Source organism: Cervus elaphus, chromosome X (genome assembly GCF_910594005.1).
Source record: "Cervus elaphus chromosome X, mCerEla1.1, whole genome shotgun sequence".
In the NCBI taxonomy this organism is placed as follows: domain Eukaryota; kingdom Metazoa; phylum Chordata; class Mammalia; order Artiodactyla; family Cervidae; genus Cervus; species Cervus elaphus.
This window is the reverse complement of record NC_057848.1, coordinates 104,730,321-104,753,409: the sequence shown is the minus strand read 5'-3', so window position 1 is coordinate 104,753,409 and position 23,089 is coordinate 104,730,321. Positions and strand designations below refer to the sequence as shown.

The 23,089-nt window shown below is 38.2% G+C and overlaps 1 long non-coding RNA gene across 1 annotated transcript; it reads left to right on the top strand.

The window, feature by feature from the left end:
- Nucleotides 1–729: 729 nt before the first annotated feature.
- Nucleotides 730–22,783, top strand: LOC122689887. The gene is made up of 3 exons (XR_006339941.1): nt 730–813; nt 8,309–8,312; nt 22,774–22,783. It is a non-coding gene; the product is annotated as an uncharacterized LOC122689887 (long non-coding RNA).
- Nucleotides 22,784–23,089: the final 306 nt, after the last annotated feature.

The window sequence follows — 23,089 nt, the reverse complement described above, 5'->3', positions numbered from 1 at the left end:
GTCTTAGCAAATTCAGGAAGACTGAAATCAAACCAGGTGTCTTTTCTGATCACAGGAGTATGAAACTAAAACTCAATTACAAGAGGAAAATTGGAAAACACATGAATGCACAGAAATTAAATAACATTCTTCTGAACAACCAATGAATCAAAGAAGAAATAAAAAGGGAAATAAAGTATCTTGAAACAAATAAAAATGGAAACGCAACATACCAATATTTATGAGATGCATCAAAAGTATTTCTAACAGGGAACTTTATAAAGCATACCTTAACCCCATATAGATCATATCATTTGCAAATCTTTTTTCTTATTAAGTAGCTTGTATATATATTTGTTCAGGTGGCACTAGTAGTAAAGAACCTGCCTGCCAAGGCAGGAGACATAGAGATGCAGGTCCGATCCCTGGGTTGGAAAGATCTCCTGGAGGAGGATATGGCAACCTAATCCAGTATTCTTGCCTGGAGAAGTCCTTGGGCAGAGGAGCCTGGTGGGCTATGGTCCACAGAAAGACAAAGAGCTGGACATGACTGAGGTGACTTAGCACATACTCATATATATATATAAATATATAACAAAAATATATTGGTTTGCCTTTCTAGACATCTGGGATCCTCCACCAGTGTTCAGAAGTTATTCTGTGGGAATTGTTCCAGACACACATGATATTTTGATGCATTTGTGTGAGAGAAGGTGGTCTCCCCATCCTATTCCTCTGCCATCTGGAGAGAGGGAACACATGTTTGCCTATGGCCTATTCATGTTGATGTATGGCAAAAACCATCACAATATTGTAAAGTAATTATCCTCTTATGTGTGTATATATGTATATGTATATATATGTGTATATATGTATGTATATATATGTGTGTATGTATATATGTATATACATACACACATATATATGTGTATATGTATATATGTGTGTATATGTGTATATATATGTGTGTATATATATATATATATATACACATACTGCACCACATACCATGTGGAGCTTCCTCGACCAGGGATCAAACTTGTACTCCCTGCAGTGGAAACACTGAGTCTTAATCACTGGATCACCAAAAAAGTTCAGTAGGTTGTACTTTTGTTCTGTTGATGGTATCCTTTGCTGTGCAAAAGGTTTTAAGTTTAATTAGGTCCCATTTGTTTACTTTAGATTTTATTTCCTTTATTTTAGGAGATGAATCCAAAAGAACAAATGCTATGATTTATGTCAAAAAGTGTTCTGCCTATGTTTTCCTCTTGAAATTTTATGGTAGGCCTTATTACATTTAAGTCTTTAATTCATTTGGATTTTATTTTTATATTTGGTGTTAAAGAATGTTATAATTTCATTCTATTACATGTAATTGTGCACTTTTTCCAATACCACTTATTGAAGTCACTTTCTTCTCCATTGTATATTCTTGCCTCCTTTGTCATAGGTTGATTGACTATACATATATAGGTTTATTTCTGGACTTTCTATTCTGTTCCATTAATAAATATGTCTGAAAGGATTAATCTCAAAAATATACAAGCAACAAGTGAAGCTCAATTCCAGAAAAAAATAAATGACCCAATCAAAAAATGGGCCAAAAAACTAAACAGACATTTCTCCAAAGAAGACATACAGATGGCTAACAAACACATGAAAAGATGCTCAACATCACTCATTATCAGAGAAATGCAAATCAAAACCACAATGAGGTACCATTACACACCAGTCAGGATGGCTGCTATCCAAAAGTCTACAAGCAATAAATTCTGGAGAGGGTGTGGAGAAAAGGGAGCCCTCTTACACTGTTGGTGGGAATGCAAACTAGTACAGCCACTATGGAGAACATTGTGGAGATTCCTTAAAAAACTGGAAATAGAACTGCCATATGACACAGCAAACCCGCTGCTGGGCATACACACTGAGGAAACCAGAATTGAAAGAGACACGTGCACCCCAATGTTCATCACAGCAATGTTTATAATAGCCAGGACATGGAAGTAACCTAGATGCCCATCAGCAGGCGAATGGATAAGGAAGCTATGGTACATATACACAATGGAATATTACTCAGCCATTAAAAAGAATTCATTTGAATCAGTTCTAATGAGATGGATGAAACTGGAGCCCATTATACAGAGTGAAGTAAGCCAGAAAGATAAAGAACATTACAGCATACTAACACATATATATGGAATTTAGAAAGATGGTAATGATAATCCTATATGCAAAACAGAAAAAGAGACACAGATGTATAGAACAGACTTTTGGACTCTGTGGGAGAAGGCAAGGGTGGGATGATTTGAGAGAATAGCATTGAAACAAGTATACTATCAAGAGTGAAACAGATCACCAGCCCAGGTTGGATGCCTGAGACAAGTGCTCAGGGCTGGTGCACTGGGAAGACCCAGAGGGATGGGATGGGGAGGGAGGTGGGAGGGGGGATCGGTATGGGGAACACATGTAAATCCATGGCTGATTCATGTCAATGTATGGCAAAATCCACTACAATATTGTAAAGCAATTAGCCTCCAACTAATAAAAATAAATGAAAAAACATGTGTCTGTTTTTGTGGCAGTCAGTCAGTCTGTTCAGTCGCTCAGTCATGTCCCACTCTTTGCAACCCTATGAACTGCAGAATGCCAGGCCTTCCTGTCCATCACCAACTCCCGGAGTCCGCCCAAACCCGTGTCCATTGAGTCGATGATGCCATCCAACCATCTCATCCTCTGTGGTCCCCTTCTCCTCCCGCCCTCAATCTTTCCCAGCATCAGGGTCTTTTCCAACGAGTCAGCTCTTTGCATCAGGTGGTCAAAGTATTGGAGTTTCAGCTTCAACATCAGTCCTTCCAATGAACACCCACGACTGATCTCCTTTAGAATGGAGTGGTTGGATCTCCTTGCAGTCCAAGGAACTCTCAAGTCTTCCCCAACACCACAGTTCAAAAGCATCAATTCTTCTGCGCTCAGCTTTCTTTATAGTCAAACTCTGTCACATCCATACATGACCACTGGAAAAACCATAGCCTTGACTAGACGGACCTTTGTTGGCAAAGTAATGTCTCTGCGTTTTAGTATGCTACCTAGGTTGGTCATAACTTTCCTGCCAAGGAGTAAGCGTCTTTTAATTTCATGGCTGCAATCACCATCTGCAGTGATTTTGGAGCCCAGAAAAATAAAGTCAACCACTGTTTCCACTGTTTCCCCGTCTATCTGCCATGAAGTGATGGGACCAGATGCCATGATCTTAGTTTTCTGAATGTTAAGCTTAAACCATCTTTTTCACTCTTCTCTTTTTCATCAAGAAGCTCTTTAGTTCTTCTTCACTTTCTGGCATAAGGGTGGTGTCATCTGCATATCTGAGGTTACTGATATTTCTCCTGGCAATCTTGATTCCAGCTTGTGCTTCATCCAGGCCAGCGTTTCTCATGAGGTACTCTGCATATAAGTTAAATAAGCAGGGTGACATTATACAGCCTTGACATACTCCTTTTCCTATTTGGAACCAGTCTGCTGTTCCATGTTCAGTTCTAACTGTTGCTTCCTGACCTGCATACAAGTTTCTCAAGAGGTGGGTCAGGTGGTCTGGTATGCCCATCTCTTTCAGAATTTTCCACAGTTTATTGTGATCCATACAGTCAAAGGCTTTGGCAGTACCATGCTGTTTTGCTTACTATAGTTTTGTGGTATAGTCTGAAATCATGGCACATGATTGCTTCAGTTCTGATTTTCTTTTTCAGGATTATTTTGGCTATTTTTGTTTCCATAGAAATTTTAGAATAACTTCCTCTAATTCTGTGAAAAATGCCTTTGATATTTTGACAGGGATTGCATTGAATCTGTAGATTACCAGGGCAGTATATTCATTTTAGTCATATCGAGTATATAATATAAAAACGCAGTATGTCAGTCCATCTGTTTTTGTTGTCTTCACATTCTTTTATTAACATTTTACAGTTTTTGGAGTACAGTTCTTTTGCCACCTTCAGAAGGTTTATTTCTAGGTGTTAATTCTACCTAATGAAATGGTAAATATGGTTGTTTCCTTAGTATCTTTCTCTGATATTTCTGTTAGTGCAGAGAGATTCAACAGATTTCTGTCTATTAATTTTGTATCATGTAGCTTTACCAAATTCATTGATGAACTCTAGTCGTTTTCTGGGGGTGTTTTTAGGATATTTCTGTGAATAATATTATGTCATCTGTAAATAGTGACATTGATACTTCTTTTACAATTTGGGTTGCTTTTATTTATTTTTTTCTCTGATTGCTGTGGTTAGAACTTTCAAAACTACTTTACATACAACTGGCAGGAGTGTGCATCTTTGTCTTCACCTGACTTTACAGGACATGCTTCCAGCTTTTAACCATTGAGTATGATGTTAGCTGTTTGTATTTCATGGATGGCCTTTGTTATGTTGAGTTAGGTTCCCTCTATGCCCACATTCTGGTGAGTTTATCATGAATGGATGCTAAATTTTATCAAAAACTTTTTCTGCATCTATTGATATGATTATATATTTTTATTCTTCAATTTGTTAATGTGATGAATCACTGTGGTTGATTAGTGGGTATTGAAAAATCCTTGCATGACTGAGATAAATCCCACTTGACTATGGTGTATGATCTTCTTAATATTTTGTTTGATTTGGTTTCCTAGAATTTTGTTGAGGATTTTTCCATCTATATTTATCAGTGATATTGGCTTATAATTTATTTTTGTGTGTAAATATCTTTGTCTGGTTTTGGTATCAGAGTGATAGTGGTCTCAAGGAATGAGTTTGGATGAATTTGCTCTTCTGAAAATTTTAAGAATATCTTGAGAAATATTCATGTCAACTCTTCTCTAAATGTTTGGTAGAATTCACATGTGAAGCCATTTGGTCTGCACTTTTGTTTGTTGGGAGTTTTTAAATCACTAATTCAATTTTAGTGCTGGTAATATTTCTGCTCACATTTCCTATTTCTTTCTCATTCAAATTTGGGATATTGTGCCTTCTCTAAGAATTTGTCAGTTTCTGGAGCCTATTATACAGAGTGAAGTAAATCAGAAAGAAAAACACCAATACAGTATATTAACACACATATATATATATATATATATATATATATGGTATTTGCTATGACTAACATCAAAAAGGACACAAATAATAAATGTTGGCAAAGATAAAGGGAAAACTGTACACTATTGGCTGTTGTTGTTCAGTTGCTCTGTCATGTTCAACTCTTTGTGACCCCATGGACTGCAGCACACCAGGCTTCCCTGTCCTTCACCATCTTCAGAACTTGCTCAAACTCATATCCACTGAGTCAATGAAGCCATCCAACCATCTCGTTCTCTGTTGTCCCCTTCTCCTTCTGTAAGAAAGTAAATTTTCACTGTGGAAAACAGTAAGAAGGTTTGTCAAAAAATTAAAAATATAACTACCATATAAACAAGCAGTTCCACTCTTGGGTATATATCTGAAAAAACCAAAAAAATGGTAATTCAAAAAGATACGTGAGAAAGAACAAGATGGTGGAGGAGTAGATGGACGTGGAATACATTTCTCTCCACGGATTCATCAGGAATACACCTTCAGACACAGAAGAGCTTGCAGAACATGAACTGATAGCAGGTAGGAGTACCTGACAACTGGAATAGAACCACACAAAACTTGGTAGGATAAAGGAAGTAGGGGGTAAAGAACAGAGTTAGTGTGATTGGACCTGCCCTTGGCGGGTGGAGGAACTGAAGCAGGGGTCTGATCCCCATATCAGGGCAATTGTTTGGAACAGAGGAGAAACATTTGAGGCTGAGCATTAAATAGCTGATCAGTGACAGTCTAAATGGAATGAGAATCACACAGACAATCCTTGACGCAACCATATGTACCCCAGAGAGAGGTGTGGGTCCCCTAGAAGCACAGCAGGTGGGAGGTGGAGCATAAGGGTTGTGGAGCAATCCCAGGGTGAGGTCAGCTATTGACTGCAGGGAGATAGTCCAAGGGGACATGAGGGAGGAGATTGTGATGGGAAATGCCTGTGGAGGAAAACCAGGCAGCTATGGAGGAAAGGTGATACTGCTGCATTATGCATAGGGGGTACAGCCATCACTGCAACTTCTCTCTCCCCACACACCAGCACTGGCAGCTGAACAATAGAGAGGTTGGCCCTTTAAGTGACTGACATGCTGAACAACAGAGAAGGACCTCAGCCCCTTAAGTTCGTGAACAGGTGGAGCAACAGAGAAGGACCAGTAAAGAGGCTTTCTGATAGCCAGCTGCTGGAGGCTAGAAAAGGCCTCTGATAGGGCTATTGCTCCTGTGGCTGAGGGAGTTGGTGTCCCTGCAGACTTGGCGCCTTCAGGGTCCCCACAACCCAAGCGGCTGTGCCACTTCCATGCCCAATCGTCAGGACTGCCACAGGCTAGAAAAAGCTGTAATAACACCATGTCTCCTGTAACAAAAACTGCTGGCACTCCTGCATAGCCAGCATTGCCAGGGTCCCCGTGATCCAAGCAACTGTGCTGCTTCTATGCATGATCCCCACTGTTCGGGGATCCTGTTCCCCGAACTGCAAGAGTATAGAAGACATCCTGCATCCATGCATGCAGGGTCACTTCAGTTGTGGCTGACTCTTTGCAAACCTGTGGACTGTGGCATACCAGTCTTTTCTGTCTGTGGGATTCTCCAGGCAAGAATACTAGAGTGTGTTGCCATGCCCTTCTAGAACACCATACTTCCTGCTGCCCTAGCCACTGGCTTCCCTGACTACCTGGTGCTACCAGGGCTCCTCTGATGCAAGCTGTTGCACCACCTCCACACTGGCCCTCATTGGGGCAGACCCAAGTCCCCCAGAGCAGCATCAGGGGCAAACTCCTGTGGATGACTCACATGCAGAGGGGAGAGAAAACCACAGTTGAAAACCAGGGGCAGGGTGGCTAAGGAAAAGGACCCAAAACCTTCCCACCAGCTGTACAAGCTGTAGATTAAATCCACACCATTTAATCTAGACAGACTCTGTGTCCATGAAATATATACAAGGACAATGGGAGTTCACACAAAAGAGAATGTACTAGTTCTGACAGCTGTGGATATTGGAGTTAAGAACACACAAGAGTAGGACAAAATTAAAGTCTGTGCTACCCCTACAGCAGGTTCAGAATCCAATCCCGTGTTGGAGGGCATTAGGATGTGAGGTGGACTGTGACTACCAGCAAGGTAAAGGACTCAGACAGCAGAGACTCAAGAAAAACATTTATTTTATTTTATTTGGCAAAGTGATGCTGTCTAGGTTTGACATAGCTTAAGAAAAACATTTATTATTCTTATATTTTGACTTGTTCTATAGTTGCTTCTGGACTTTTTTCTTTTTTTCTACCCCCCCACCTTTTCCCTCTCTGTTGCTGTACTTGTTGATTTTATTAGTATTATTAAATCTATTTAAGCTTTTGAAAAAAAACTGTTTTTATTTACTTTTTTTATTTTATTTTTTTAAACTTTCCAATATTGTATAGGTTTTGCCATACATTGACTTGAATCTGCCATGAGTGTACATGTATTCCCCATCCTGAGCACCCCTCCCACCTCACTCCCCATCCCATCCCTCTGGGTCATCCCATTGCAAGAGCCCCGAGTACCCTGTATCATGCATCAAACCTGGACTAGCGATTCATTTTGCATGTGATATTTTATATGTCTCAATGGCATTCTCCATATCATCCCACCCTCGCCCTCTCCCACAGAGTCCAAAAGACTGCTCAATACATCTGTGTCTCTTTTGCTGTCTTGCACACAGGGTTATTGTTACCTTCTTTCTAAATTCCATATATATGCATTAGTATACTGTATTGGTCTTTATCTTTCTGGCTTACTTCACTCTGTATAATGGGCTCCAGTTTCATTCACCTCATTAGAACTGATTCAAATGTATTCTTTTTAATGGCTGAGTAATATTCCATTGTGTATATGTACCATGGCTTTCTTATCCATTCATCTGCTGATGGACATCTAGGTTGCTTCCATGTCCTGGCTATTATAAACAGTGCTGTGATGAACATTGGGGTGCACGTGTCTCTTTCAGATCTGGTTTCCTAGGTGTCTATGCCCAGCAGCAGGATTGTTAGGTCATATGGCAGTCCTATTTCCAGTTTTTTAAGGAATCTCCACACTGTTCTCCATAGTGACTGAACTAGTTTGCATTCCCACCAACAGTGTAAGAGGGTTCCCTTTTCTCCACACCCTCTCCAGCATTTATTGCTTGTAGACTTTTGGATAGCAGCCATTCTGACTGGCATGAAATGGTACCTCATTGTGGTTTTGATTTGCATTTCTCTGATAATGAGTGATGTTGAGCATCTTTTCATGTGTTTGCTAGCCATCTGTATGTCTTCTTAGGAGAAATGTCTGTTTAGTTCCTTGGCCCATTTTTTGATTGGGTCGTTTATTTTTCTGGAATTGTGCTACAGGGGTTGCTTGTATATTTTTGAGATTAATTCTTTGTCAGTTGCTTTGTTTGCTACTATTTATCCCATTCTGAAGGCTGTCTTTTCACCTTGCTTATAGTTTCCTTTGTTGTGCAAAAGCTTTTAAGTTTAATTAAGTCCCATTTGTTTATTTTTGCATTTATTTCCAATACTCTGGGAGATGGTTCATAGAGGATCCTGCTGTGACTTATGTTGGAGAATGTCTTGCCTATGTTTTCCTCTAGGAGTTTTATAGTTTCTGGTCTTACATTTAGATCTTTAATCCATTTTGAGTTTATTTTTGTGTATGGTATTAGAAAGTGTTCTAGTTGCATTCTTTTAAAAGTGGTTGACCAGTTTTTCCAGCACCTCTTGTTAAAGAGATTGTCTTTTCTCCATTGTATATTCTTGCCTCCTTTGTCGAAGATAAGGTGTCCATAGGTGCATGGATTTACCTCTGGGCTTTCTATTTTGTTCCATTGATCTATATTTCTGTCTTTGTGCCAGTACCATACTGTCTTGATGACTGTAACTTTGTAGTATAGCCTGAAGTTGGGCAGGTTGATTTCTCCAGTTCCATTCTTCTTTCTCAAGATTGCTTTGGCTATTCGAGGGTTTGAAATTGTGAAATATTAGTTCTAGTTCTCTGAAAAATACCATTGGAAGCTTGATAGGGATTGCATTGAATCTATAGATTGCTTTAGGTAGTATATTCATTTTCACTAGATTGATTCTTCTGACTTAGTATATTTCTCCATCTATTTGTGTCCTCTTTGATTTCTTTCATCAGTGTTTTATAGTTTTCTATATATAGGTCTTTTATTTCTTTAGGTAGATTTATTCCTAAGTATTTTATTCTTTTCATTCCAATGATGAATGGAATTGTTTCCTTAATTTCTCTTTCTGTTTTCTCAGTGTTAGTGTATAGGAATGCAAGGGATTTCTGTGCATTAATTTTATATCTTGCAACTTTAGTATATTCACTGATTAGCTCCAGTAATTTTCTGGTGGAGACTTTAGGGTTTTCTATGTAGACGATCATGTCATCTGCAAACAGTGAGAGTTTTATTTCTTCTTTTCCAATCTGAATTCCCTTTATTTCTTTTTCTGCTCTGATTGCTGCGGCCAAAATTTCCAAAACTATGTTGAATAGTAGTGGTAGTAGTGGTGACAGTGGGCACCCTTGTCTTGTTCCTGACTTTCGGGGAAATGCTTTCAATTTTTCACCATTGAAGATAATGTTTGCTGAGGGTTTGTCATATATAACTTTTATTATGTTGAGATATGTTCCTTATATTCCTGCTTTCTGGAAGTTTTTTTTTTTTTTATCATAAATGGATGTTGAATTTTGTCAAATACTTTTTATGCATCTATTGAGATAATCATATGTCTTTTATTTTTCAAATTGTTAATGTGGTGTATTACATCGATTGATTTGTGGATATTGAGATAAAACCCACTTGGTCATGATGTGTGATCTTTTTAATATGTTATTGGATTCTGTTTGCTAGAATTTGGTTAAGGATTTTTGCATCTATGTTCATCAGTGATATTGTCCTGTAGTTTTCTTTTTTTGTGGCATCTTTGTCTGGTATTGGTGTTATGGTGATGGGGGCCTCATAGAATGAGTTTGGAAGTTTACCTTCTTCTGCAATTTTCTGGAAGAGTTTGAGTAAGATAGGTGTTAGTTCTCTAAATTTTTGGTAGAATTCAGCTGTGAAGCCATCTGGTCCTGGGCTTTTGTTTGTTGGAAGATTTCTGATTACACTTTCATTTTCCGTGCTTGTGATGGGTCTGTTAAGATTTTCTGTTTCTTCCTGGTTCAATTTTGGAAAGTTATACTTATCTAAGAATTTCTCCACTTCTTCCAAGTTGTCCATTTTATTTGCATATAGTTGCTGATAGTAGTTCTTAGGATCCTTTGTATTTCTGTGTTTTCAGTTGTCATCTCTCCATTTTCTTTTCTAATTTTATTGATTTGATTTTTCTCCCTTTGTTTCTTGATGAGTCTGGCTAATGGTTTGTCAATTTTATTTATCTTCACAAAGAACCAGCTTTTGGTTTTGTTGATTTTTGCTATGGTCTCTTTTGTTTGTTTTGCATTTATTTCTGCCCTAATTTTTTTTTTTTAATTTTTTTATTAGTTGGAGGCTAATTACTTCACAACATTTCAGTGGGTTTTGTCATACATTGATATGAATCAGCCATAGATTTACACTTATTCCCCATCCCGATCCCCCCTCCCATCTCCCTCTCCACCCGATTCCTCTGGGTCTTCCCAGTGCACCAGGCCGGAGCACTTGTCTCATGCATCCCACCTGGGCTGGTGATCTGTTTCACCATAGATAGTATACATGCTGTTCTTTTGAAACATCCCACCCTCACCTTCTCCCACAGAGTTCAAAAGTCTGTTCTGTATTTCTGTGTCTCTTTTTCTGTTTTGCATATAGGGTTATCGTTACCATCTTTCTAAATTCCATATATATGTGTTAGTATGCTGTAATGTTCTTTATCTTTCTGGCTTACTTCACTCTGTATAAGGGGCTCCAGTTTCATCCATCTCATTAGGACTGGTTCAAATGAATTCTTTTTGGCGGCTGAGTAAAATTCCATGGTGTATATGTACCACAGCTTCCTTATCCATTCATCTGCTGATGGGCATCTAGGTTGCTTCCATGTCCTGGCTATTATAAACAGTGCTGCGATGAACATTGGGGTGCACGTGTCTCTTTCAGATCTGGTTTCCTCAGTGTGTATGCCCAGAAGTGGGATTGCTGGGTCATATGGCAGTTCTATTTCCAGTTTTTTAAGGAATCTCCACACTGTTTTCCATAGTGGCTGTACTAGTTTGCATTCCCACCAACAGTGTAAGAGGGTTCCCTTTTCTCCACAGCCTCTCCAGCATTTATTGCTTGTAGACTTTTGGATAGCAGCCATCCTGACTGGTGTGTAATGGTACCTCATTGTGGTTTTGATTTGCATTTCTCTAATAATGAGTGATGTTGAGCACCTTTTCATGTGTTTGTTAGCCATCTGTATGTCTTTTTTGGAGAAATGTCTGTTTAGTTCTCTGGCCCATTTTTTGATTGGGTCATTTATTTTTCTGGAATTGAGCTGCAGGAGTTGCTTGTATATTTTTGAGATTAATCCTTTGTCTGTTTCTTCATTTGCTATTATTTTCTCCCATTCTGAAGGCTGTCTTTTCACCTTACTTATAGTTTCTTTTGTAGTGAAAAAGCTTTTAAGTTTCATTAGATCCCATTTGTTTAGTTTTGCTTTTATTTCCAATATTCTGGGAGGTGGGTCATAGAGGATCTTGCTGTGATTTATGTCGGAGAGTGTTTTGCCTATGTTCTCCTCTAGGAGTTTTATAGTTTCTGGTCTTACATTTAGATCTTTAATCCATTTTGAGTTTATTTTTGTGTATGGTGTTAGAAAGTGTTCTAGTTTCATTCTTTTGCAAGTGGTTGACCAGTTTTCCCAGCACCACTTGTTAAAGAGGTTGTCTTTTTTCCATTGTATATCCTTGCCTCCTTTGTCAAAGATAAGGTGTCCATTGGTGTGTGGATTTATCTCTGGGCTTTCTATTCTGTTCCATTGGTCTATATTTCTGTCTTTGTGCCAGTACCACACTGTCTTGATGACTGTGGCTTTGTAGTAGAGTCTGAAGTCAGGCAGGTTAATTCCTCCAGTTCCATTCTTCTTTTTCAAGATTACTTTGGCTATTCGAGGTTTTTTGTATTTCCATACAAATTGTGAAATTCTTTGGTCTAGTTCTGTGAAAAATACCGTTGGTAGCTTGATAGGGATTGCATTGAATCTATAGATTGCTTTGGGTAGAAGAGCCATTTTGACAATATTGATTCTTCCAATCCATGAACACGGTATGTTTCTCCATCTGTTTGTGTCCTCTTTGATTTCTTTCATCAGTGTTTTATAGTTTTCTATGTATAGGTCTTTTGTTTCTTTAGGAAGATATACTCCTAAGTGTTTTATTCTTTTTGTTGCAATGGTGAATGGTATTGTTTCCTTAATTTCTCTTTCTGTTTTTTCATTGTTAGTATATAGGAATGCAAGGGATTTCTGTGTGTTAATTTTATATCCTGCAACTTTACTATATTCATTGATTAGTTCTAGTAATTTTCTGGTAGAGTCTTTAGGGTTTTCTATATAGAGGATCATGTCATCTGCAAACAGTGAGAGTTTCACTTCTTCTTTTCCTATCTGGATTCCTTTTACTTCTTTTTCTGCTCTGATTGCTGTGGCCAAAACTTCCAACACTATGTTGAACAGTAGTGGTGAGAGTGGGCACCCTTGTCTTGTTCCTGATTTCAGGGGAAATGCTTTCAATTTTTCACCATTGAGGGTGATGCTTGCTGTGGGTTTGTCATATATAGCTTTTATTATGTTGAGGTATGTTCCTTCTATTCCTGCTTTTTGGAGAGTTTTAATCATAAATGAGTGTTGAATTTTGTCAAAGGCTTTCTCTGCATCTATTGAGATAATCATATGGTTTTTATCTTTCAATTTGTTAATGTGGTGTATTACATTGATTGATTTGCGGATATTGAAGAATCCTTGCATTCCTGGGATAAAGCCCACTTGGTCGTGGTGTATGATTTTTTTAATATGTTGTTGGATTCTGTTTGCTAGAATTTTGTTAAGGATTTTTGCATCTATGTTCCTCAGTGATATTGGCCTGTAGTTTTCTTTTTTTGTGGCATCTTTGTCTGATTTTGGAATTAGGGTGATGGTGGCCTCATAGAATGAGTTTGGAAGTTTACCTTCTTCTGCAATTTTCTGGAAGAGTTTGAGTAAGGTAGGTGTTAGCTCTTCTCTAAATTTTTGGTAGAATTCAGCTGTGAAGCCATCTGGTCCTGGGCTTTTGTTTGCTGGAAGATTTTTGATTACAGTTTCGATTTCCTTGCCTGTGATGGGTCTGTTAAGATCTTCTATTTCCTCCTGGTTCAGTTTTGGAAAGTTATACTTTTCTAAGAATTTGTCCATTTCATCCAAGTTGTCCATTTTATTGGCATAGAGCTGCTGGTAGTAGTCTCTTATGATCCTTTGTATTTCAGTGTTGTCTGTTGTGATCTCTCCATTTTCATTTCTAATTTTGTTAATTTGGTTCTTTTCCGTTTGTTTCTTAATGAGTCTTGCTAATGGTTTGTCAATTTTGTTTATTTTTTCAAAAAACCAGCTTTTAGCTTTGTTGATTTTTGCTATGGTCTCTTTACTTTCTATTGCATTTATTTCTGCCTTAATTTTTAAGATTTCTTTCCTTCTGCTAACCCTGGGGTTCTTCATTTCTTCCTTCTCTAATTGCTTTAGGTGTAGAGTTAGGTTATTTATTTGGCTTTTTTCTTGTTTCTTGATGTAAGCCTGTAATGCTATGAACCTTCCCCTTAGCACTGCTTTTACAGTGTCCCATAGGTTTTGGGTTGTTGTGTTTTCATTTTCATTCATTTCTATACATATTTTGATTTCTTTTTTGATTTCTTCTATGATTTGTTGGTTATTCAGAAGCGTGTTATTTAGCCTCCATATGTTGGAATTTTTAACAATTTTTTTCCTGTAATTGAGATCTAATCTTACTGCACTGTGGTCAGAAAAGATGACTGGAATGATTTCAATTTTTTTGAATTTTCCAAGACTAGATTTATGGCCCACGATGTGATCTATTCTGGAGAAGGTTCCGTGTGCACTTGAGAAAAAGGTGAAGTTGATTGTTTTGGGGTGAAATGTCCTATAGATATCAATCAGGTCTAGCTGGTCCATTGTGTCATTTAAAGTTTGTGTTTCCTTGTTAATTTTCTGTTTAGTTGATCTATCCATCGTTGTGAGTGGGGTATTAAAGTCTCCCACTATTATTGTGTTACTATTAATTTCCTCTTTCATACTCGTTAGCATTTGCCGTACATATTGCGGTGCTCCTATGTTGGGTGCATATATATTTATAATTGTTATATCTTCTTCTTGGATTCATCCTTTGATCATTATGTAGTGTCCTTCTTTGTCTCTTTTCACAGCTTTTATTTGAAAGTCTATTTTATCTGATATGAGTATTGCGACTCCTGCTTTCTTTTGGTCTCCATTTGCATGAAATATTTTTTTCCAGCCCTTCACTTTTAGTCTGTATGTATCTCTTGTTTTGAGGTGGGTCTCTTGTAGACAGCATATATGGGGGTCTTGTTTTTGTATCCATTCAGCCAATCTTTGTCTTTTGGTTGGGGCATTCAACCCATTTACATTTAAGGTAATTATTGATAGGTGTGGTCCCGTTGCCATTTACTTTGTTGTTTTGGGTTCACGTTTATACAACCTTTCTGCATTTCCTGTCTAGAGAAGATCCTTTAGCATTTGTTGAAGAGCTGGTTTGGTGGTGCTGAATTCTCTCAGCTTTTGCTTATCTGTAAAGCTTTTGAGTTCTCCTTCATATCTGAATGAGATCCTTGCTGGATACAGTATTCTAGGTTGTAGGTTATTCTCTTTCATTACTTTCAGGACGTCCTGCCATTCCCTTCTGGCCTGGAGGGTTTCTATTGATAGGTCAGCTGTTATCCTTATGGGAATCCCTTTGTGTGTTATTTGTTGTTTTTCCCTTGCTGCTTTTAATATTTGTTCTTTGTGTTTGATCTTTGTTAGTTTGATTAATATGTGTCTTGGGGTGTTTCGCCTTGGGTTTATCCTGTTTGGGACTCTCTGGGTTTCTTGGACTTGAGTGGCTATTTCCTTCCCCATTTTAGGGAAGTTTTCAGCTATTATCTCCTCGAGTATTTTCTCATGGCCTTTCTTTTTGTCTTCTTCTTCTGGAACTCCTATGATTCGAATGTTGGGGCATTTCACATTGTCCCAGAGGTCCCTGAGGTTGTCCTCATTTCTTTTGATCCTTTTTTCTTTTTTCCTCTCTGCTTCATTTATTTCCACCATTTTATCTTCTACCTCACTTATCCTATCTTCTGCCTCCGTTATTCTACTCTTGGTTCCCTCCAAAGTGTTTTTGATCTCATTCATTGCATTGTTCATTTTTAATTGACTCTTTTTTATTTCTTCTAGGTCTTTATTAAACAATTCTTGTATCTTTTCAATCTTTGTCTCCAGGCTATTTATCTGTAACTCCATTTTGTTTTCAAGATTTTGGATCATTTTTATTATCATTATTCTAAATTCTTTTTCAGGTAGATTCCCTATCTCCTCCTCTTTTGTTTGACTTGGTGTCTGCCCTAATTTTTAAGATTTCTTTCCTTCTACTTGCCCTGGGGTTCTTCATTTCTTCCTTTTTAAGTTCCTTTAGGTGTAGATTTAGGTTATTTATTTGACTTTTTTCTTGTTTCTTGAGGTATGCCTGTATTGCTATGAACCTTCCCCTTATTAGTGCTTTTACAGTGTCCCATAGGTTTTGGGTTGTTGTGTTTTCATTTTCATTCGTTTCTATGCATATTTTGATTTTTTAAAATTTCTTCTGTGATTTGTTGGTTGTTCAGCAGTGTGTTGTTTAGCCTCCATATGTTGGGGTTTTTAGTAGTTTTTCTCCTGTAATTGACATCTAATCTTACTGCATTGTGGTCAGAAAAGATGCTTTGAATGATTTCAATTTTCTTGAATTTACCAAGGCTAGATTTATGGCCCAGGATGTGATCTATCCTGGAGGAGGTTCCCTGTGCACTTCAGAAAAAGGTGAAATTCATTTTTTGGGGGGTGAAATGTCCAATAGATATCAATTAGGTCTAACTGGTCTATTGTATCATTTAAAGTTTGTGTTTCTTTGTTAATTTTCTGTTTAGTTGATCTATCGATAAGTGTGAGTGGGGTATTAAAGTCTTCCACTATTATTGTGTTATTGCTGATTTCCCCTTTCATACTTGTTAGTGTTTGTCTTACATATTGTGTTGCTCCTATGTTGGGTGCATATATATTTATGATTGCTATATTTTCTTCTTGGATTAATCCTTTGATCATTATGTAGTGTCCATCTTTGTCTCTTTTCACAGCTTCTGTTTTAAAGTCTATTTTATCTGATATGAGTTATGCTACTCCAGCTTTCTTTTGGTCTCTATTTGCATGGAATATGTTTTTCCAGCCCTTCACTTTCAGTCTGTATGTGTCTCTTGTTTCGAGGTGGGTCACTTGTAGACAATATATCTCGGGGTCTTGTTATTGTATCCATTCAGCCAGTCTTTGTCTTTTGGTTGGGGCATTCAACCCATTTAAATTTAAGGTAATTATTGATAAGTGTGATCCTGTTGCCATTTACTTTGTTGTTTTGGGTTCAAGTTTATATACCTTTTCTATTTCCTGTCTAGAGGAGATCCTTTAGTATTTGTTGAAGAGCTGGTTTGGTGGCACTAAATTCTCTCAGCTTTTGCTTGTCTGTAAAGCTTTTGATTTCTCCTTCATATCTGAATGAGATCCTTGCTGAGTACAGGAATCTGGGCTGTAGGTTATTTTCTTTCATCCCTTTAAGTATGTCCTGCCATTCCCTTCTGGCCTGAAGAATTTCTATTGAAAGATCAGCTGTTCTCCTTATGGGAATCCCCTTGTGTTATTTGTTGTTTTTCCCTTGCTGCTTTTAATATTTATTCTTCGTGTTTGATCTTTGTTAATTTGATTAATATGTGACTTAGGGTGTTTCACCTTGGGTTTATCCTATTTGGGGCTCTCTGGGTTTCTTGGACTTGCGTTATTATTTCTTTCCCCATTTTAGGGAAGTTTTCAACTATTATCTCCTCAAGTATTTTCTCATGGTCTTTCTTTTTGTCCTCTTCTTCTGGGACCCCTATGATTCGAATGTTGGGGCGTTTCACATTGTCCCAGAAGTCTCTGAAGTTGTCCTCATTTCTTTTAATTCTTTTTTCCTCTCTGTTTCATTTATTTCTACCATTCTATCTTCTACCTCACTTATCCTATCTTCTGCCTCCGTTATTCTACTGTTGGTTACCTGCAGAGTGTTTTTGGTCTCATTTATTGCATTATTCATTATATATTGACTCTTTTTTATTTCTTCTAGGTCCTTGTTAAACCTTTCTTGCATCTTCTCGATACTTGTCTGCAGGCTATTTATCTGTAACTCCAATTTGTTTTCAAGATTTTTGATAATTTTTACTATCATTATTCAGAATTCTTTATCAGGTAGATTCCCTAACTCTTCCTCTTTTGTTTGGTTTGGTGAGCACTTATCATGTTCCTTTACCTGCTAGATATTTCTCTGCCTTTTCATCTTGTTTATATTGCTGTGTTTGGGGTGGCCTTTCTGTATTCTGGCAGTTTTTGGTTCCTCCTTATCATGGAGGTTCCTCACTGTGTGTGGGGTTGGACAGGTGGCTTGTCAAAGTTTTCTGGATAGGGAAGCTTGTATCGGTGCTCTGGTGGGTGGAGCTGGATTTCTTCTTTCTGGAGTGCATTGAAGTGTCCAGTAATAAGTTTTGATATGTCAATGTGTTTGGTGTGACTTTTGTCAGCTTGTATATTGAGGCTCAGGGTTATGTTCCTGTGTTGCTGGAGGATTTCTGTGGTATGTTTTGCTCTGGAGCTTGTTGGCCTTTGGGTGGTGCTTGGTTTCAGTGTAGGTATGAAGGCATTTGATGAGCTCCTATCGACTAATGTTCCTTTGATTCAGGAGTTCTCTGGTGCTCTCAGGATTTGGACTTAAGCCTCTTGCCTCTGGTTTTCAGTCTTAATCTTACAGTAGCCTCAAGACTTCTCCATCTATACAGCACCAATGATAAAACATCTATGTTAATGAAGAAAAGTTTCTCCACATTGAGGGACACCTGGAGATATACACTGAGTTATATGGAGAAGAGAAGAGGGATTAGGGAGATAGAGATGACCAGGAAGAGGAGAGGGGGAATCAAAAGGGGCAAGAGCAAGCTAGTCAGTAATCACTTTCCTATGTTCTCTCCACAGTCTGGATCCCTCAGAGATGTTCATGGAGTTACACAGAGAAGAGAAGAGTGAGGAAGGAGACAGGTGTGGCCAGGAGGATAAAAGGAGGAATCAAAAGGAGAGAGACAAATCCAGCCAAAAATCAGTTCCTTAATTGTTCTCCACAGCCTGGAACACACAAAAAGATTCACCGAGTTGGGTAGAGAAGAAAAGGGGGAGGGGGGAGGTAGACGTGACCTGGTGGAGAAAAAGAGGAGTCAAAAAGGGGAGAGAGCAATCAGGCCAGTGATCTCGCTCCCAAATAAAAATGGGTACTGAAGATTGGGTTCTTAAAGGTACAAAGTTGATAACAAATACCAAAAAGCAAAGATTAAAAATCTTGGGTAGAGGTTAGATTCTCAAAAATACAATATTAAAAACAAACAAACAAGAAACCACAAAGGCACAGAAATCATAATATATATATATGTGTATATATATATGAAGTTTGATTTAAAAATAGTGTCTTTTTTTTTTGCAAGGTAATAGTAGGTTATATAAATGAAAATTAAAGGAGTAATGTGGACTTAAAAATAACAAAGAAAAAATAAATAAAATCATTAAAATTTTTTTTTTAATTTAAAAAATGGTAATAGTAAAAACATATCTAAGACTTTCTCTGGAGCTGTTGTGGACCGTGTGCGGCAGTTCATTTTCAGATAGTTCCCTGGTCCGTCTTGTACTTCTCACAGTCTATTGGGCCCTTCCTATGCAGTCGGTGCTAGCTACAGGGTTTTAATCTATTGCACCTGTCACTTCCAAAGCGGTTTCCTCTGTTTATTTTAGCTTCTTCTGTTTGCTGCTCTCTTCAGTGTCTAATTTCCGCCCTGACACAAGGGGTGCATTGGTGGTCACATTTTTTTTTTTTTTTTTTTAGGCTCGCTTGTTCAGTCGTGCTTTGGGGAGGGAGGAACACTGCACACAACTATCACTGGCGTGTGCTCACAGTGATTCAGCCACACTGGGTTTGTCCCCGCTCACAGCGTGTGTGCTTCCCCAGTCTACACTGCTCAGACTCTAGGTTGCTCTGCCAGGAACTGTCTGAGGCGCGCCCTGGTTTGCATGCACGTCCCAGGTCTAAGCCACTCTGTTTCAGGTTCTTGGGTACTCCACAAAGGTGCAGACTTAGTTGGGCCTGCGTTTTGCGCGCGTTCCAGGTCTGAACAGCTCAGGTGACCAGGTCCTTGGCTCATGTAGTCGCCCCCAGTTGAAGGCTGTGACTTATCCCCTCCCCCATCCCACACGCTCAGTTTTCTGTGTGTGCAACGGGCGCACTTTCTCCTGGGAAGCTGATCTCTGGCTGTGACCCTCCTGGCAGATGTCGACCATCCAGAATCCCAAGAAGTCTTGGTTATCAATGAAGTCTGCTTGCAGTTTGGCATAGGGTGCCTCTCTGGGGCTGTGATTGCCCCTTTCCAGCTCTGGCTGCCCTCGCCTGCCTGTCTCCAGTGGGGGATGGGCCAGTCTGCAGCCAGCTAGCTCTGCTCAGTCCTTTGTTCTGTGAGCATGCTTGACAGCGGTTAGGGCTTTTTGCGGGATCGCGGGATAGCTACCCCACAGTCTGGGTTGCTATCTCAAGCTAGTTCCCTCAGATTTCCCTCAGGGCATTCAGGCCTGGTCCTTAGCCTAAGCAATGCTGCCTGCTCCTCCCATCCCTCCCCCACTTGCTAGCGGGGGATGCGAGTGTCTGGGCTGTTGCACCACTGGGAGCTGCTGTTAGGCACGTAATCTGTGGGTTTTAATTATTTATTCATTTTTCCTCCCAGTTACTTTGCCCTCTGAGATTCCAACGCTCACCACAGACTCACCAGAGAGAGTGTTTCCTGGTGTTTGGAAGCTTCTCTCTTTTTTAAGACTCCCTTCTCCGGACGATCTCCATCCCTACCTCTTTTGTCTCTCTTTTTATCTTTTGTCCTACCTCCTTTTGAATACAATGGGCTGCTTCTATGGGTGTCTGATATCCTCTGCCAGCATTCAGAAGTTGTTCTGTGAAATTTGCTCGGCCCTCAAGTGCTCTTTTGATGAATTTGTGGGGGAGAAAGTGGTCTCCCTGTCCTCTTCCTCCGCCATCTTAAGACCGACCCCCCATGGAAAAAAATGTTTTTGAATCACATTTTAAATTTCTTTTATATACTACTGCCTCTACCTTGGGCCTTTTGAGGTTCTATGGGGTCTGTGGGGTTTTCCTTTCTTCTTCTTCTTTTATTCCTCTCTTTATTTAATTTGTTATTATTATTTTAATTTTAACAATTATTGTTTTCTACATTTATTCTTTTGTTTGCTTTTTGTACTGTTCCTTTCCCATGATAGTTAATCTTTAATATGTATACATTTTCTTTATCTACTTCTATTAACATTTCAATTCTTTGCTCCTTTTCTTCTTGTTCTTTCTTTTTCTCACCATGTTTGATAGTTTTGTTTTTGTTGATTTATTCCCCAATTTGCACATGCCTTTAGTTTTGGTTTCCAGTTTGTGCTTCAGTTAGTTTTGTTTTTAACTGGTGGATATAATTTTTGATTTTCTTTGTTTGCTGGGTCAGTCTATTGTACTTTATTCTTTTTGGACTGTTTTGGTTTTGTCTACAGGTGTATGTGTATGTGAGTATATTCCATTGTTTTTGCTATTATTTGCTGGCTTTATAACTGCCATTTTTCTGGGGTGAATGTTTTGCTTCTCATTTTTGTGTATTTGTTTTAATCCCATTTAATGAAATAACAAACCACCTGTGAAATCTCCATTGCTCAAGCAGAGATCAAACCCTGAGCCTTTGGAGAGGGAGCTCTGACTCCAAGACCCTAGACTACCAGAGAATTCCTAACCCTAGGAAGTATTAATTAATGAGAACTCCCACAAAGGCAAACACTTGTATACAAGGCCTGGCATCACCCAACTGCCAGCAGCACACTGTTCAGGATGCCTCATCCAAATAACAAGACAAAAATACAAACTCAGTCATCAGCAGACAGTGTTACCACCTCACACAGCCCTGTCCATCAGAATAAAAAAGAAAAAAACAAGCCCACCTCCTCACAAGTCACACCCTGCAGGAAGCTTATACAAACCACTGGACCTACCTTACTAGGGCAGAAACCAAAAGGAAGAAATAATTCAATATCGAAGCCTGGGAAAAAGAGACCTCAAACACAATAAGTTAAAAAAATGAAAATGCAGAGAAATAATGCATGAATGAAGGAATAACCTGGAAACACACAAGTACAAATAAATGAAGAAGGAATAGGCAAACTCCCTGAAAAAGAATTCAGAATAATGATAGTAAAGATGATCCAAAAACCTCAAAAATAGAATGGAGAAATTGGAAGAATCAATTGACACATTTAACTAAGACCAACAAGAAATAAAGAATAAACAGAGACAAACAACACAATTACTGAAATTAAAAATACCCTGGGAGGAATCAATAATAGAATATCTGAGGCAGAAGAATGGATAAGTGAGCTGGAAAATAGAATGATGGAAATAATGCTGAAGAGCAGAATAAAGTAAAAAGAATGAAAAGAACTGGGGATAGCCTCTGAGACCATTGAGACAATATTAAATGCACCAACATTTGAATTATAGTTGCTTCAGAGAAAGAAGAGAAAAAAGAAGCAAATGAGAAAATTTTTGAAGAGACTATAGTTGAAAATTTCCCCATTATGGGAAAGGAAATACTTAATCAAGTCCAAGAAGCACAAAGAGTCCCATACAAGATAAAGCCAGGGAGAAACATGCCAAGACACATACTAATCAGGCTCACAAAGATTAAACACAAGGAAAGAATATTAAAAGCAGCAAGGGAAAAGCAACAAGTAACATACAAGGGAAAGCCCATACATTTAACAACTGATCTTTCAGCAGAAATTTTTCAGGCCAGAAGGAAATGGCAGGATATATTTAAATTAGTGAAAGGGAAAAATCTACAACCAAGATTTCTGTACCTGGCAAGGATCTCATTCAAAATCGATGGAGAAATCAAAAGCTTTACAGACAAGCAAAATATAAGAGAATTCAGTACCACCAAACCAGCTTTATGACAAATGTTAATGGGACTTATATAATCAGGAAATACAAGAGAAGAAAAAGACTTACAAAAACAAACTCAAAACAGTAAAGAATTTAGTTAAAAAAAAACAGTAAAGAAAATGCAGGAGGAATATATATATATATATATATATATATAAAATTGCTTTAAATATAAATGGATTTAATGCTTCAACCAAAAAACACAGATTGGCTGAATGGATACAAAAAAAGACCCATATATATCCTGTCTACAAGAAACCCACTTCATACCTAAAGACACGTGTAGATTGAAAGAGAAATTACGGAAAAATATATTCAGTGCAAATGGAAATCAAAAGAAAGCTGGAGTAGTAACCGTCACACCAGATAAAATAGATCTTAAAGACTCTCAAAAGAGATAAGTAAATCCATGGCTGATTCATGTCAATGTATGGCAAAAACCACTACAATATTGTAAAGTAAATAACCTCCAACTAATAAAAATAAATGGAAAAAATAATAATAATAAAAATGTAAAAGCCCAATGAAAGTATAAAAAAAGAGATAAGGAAGAACACTATATAATGATCAAGGGATCAATCCATGAGGAAGACATACAATTGTAAATATTTATGCACTCTACATAGGAGCATCTCAATACATAAGACAAACACTAACAGACATAAAAAGAGAAATTGAGAGTAACACAATAATAGTAGGGGACTTTCACACCC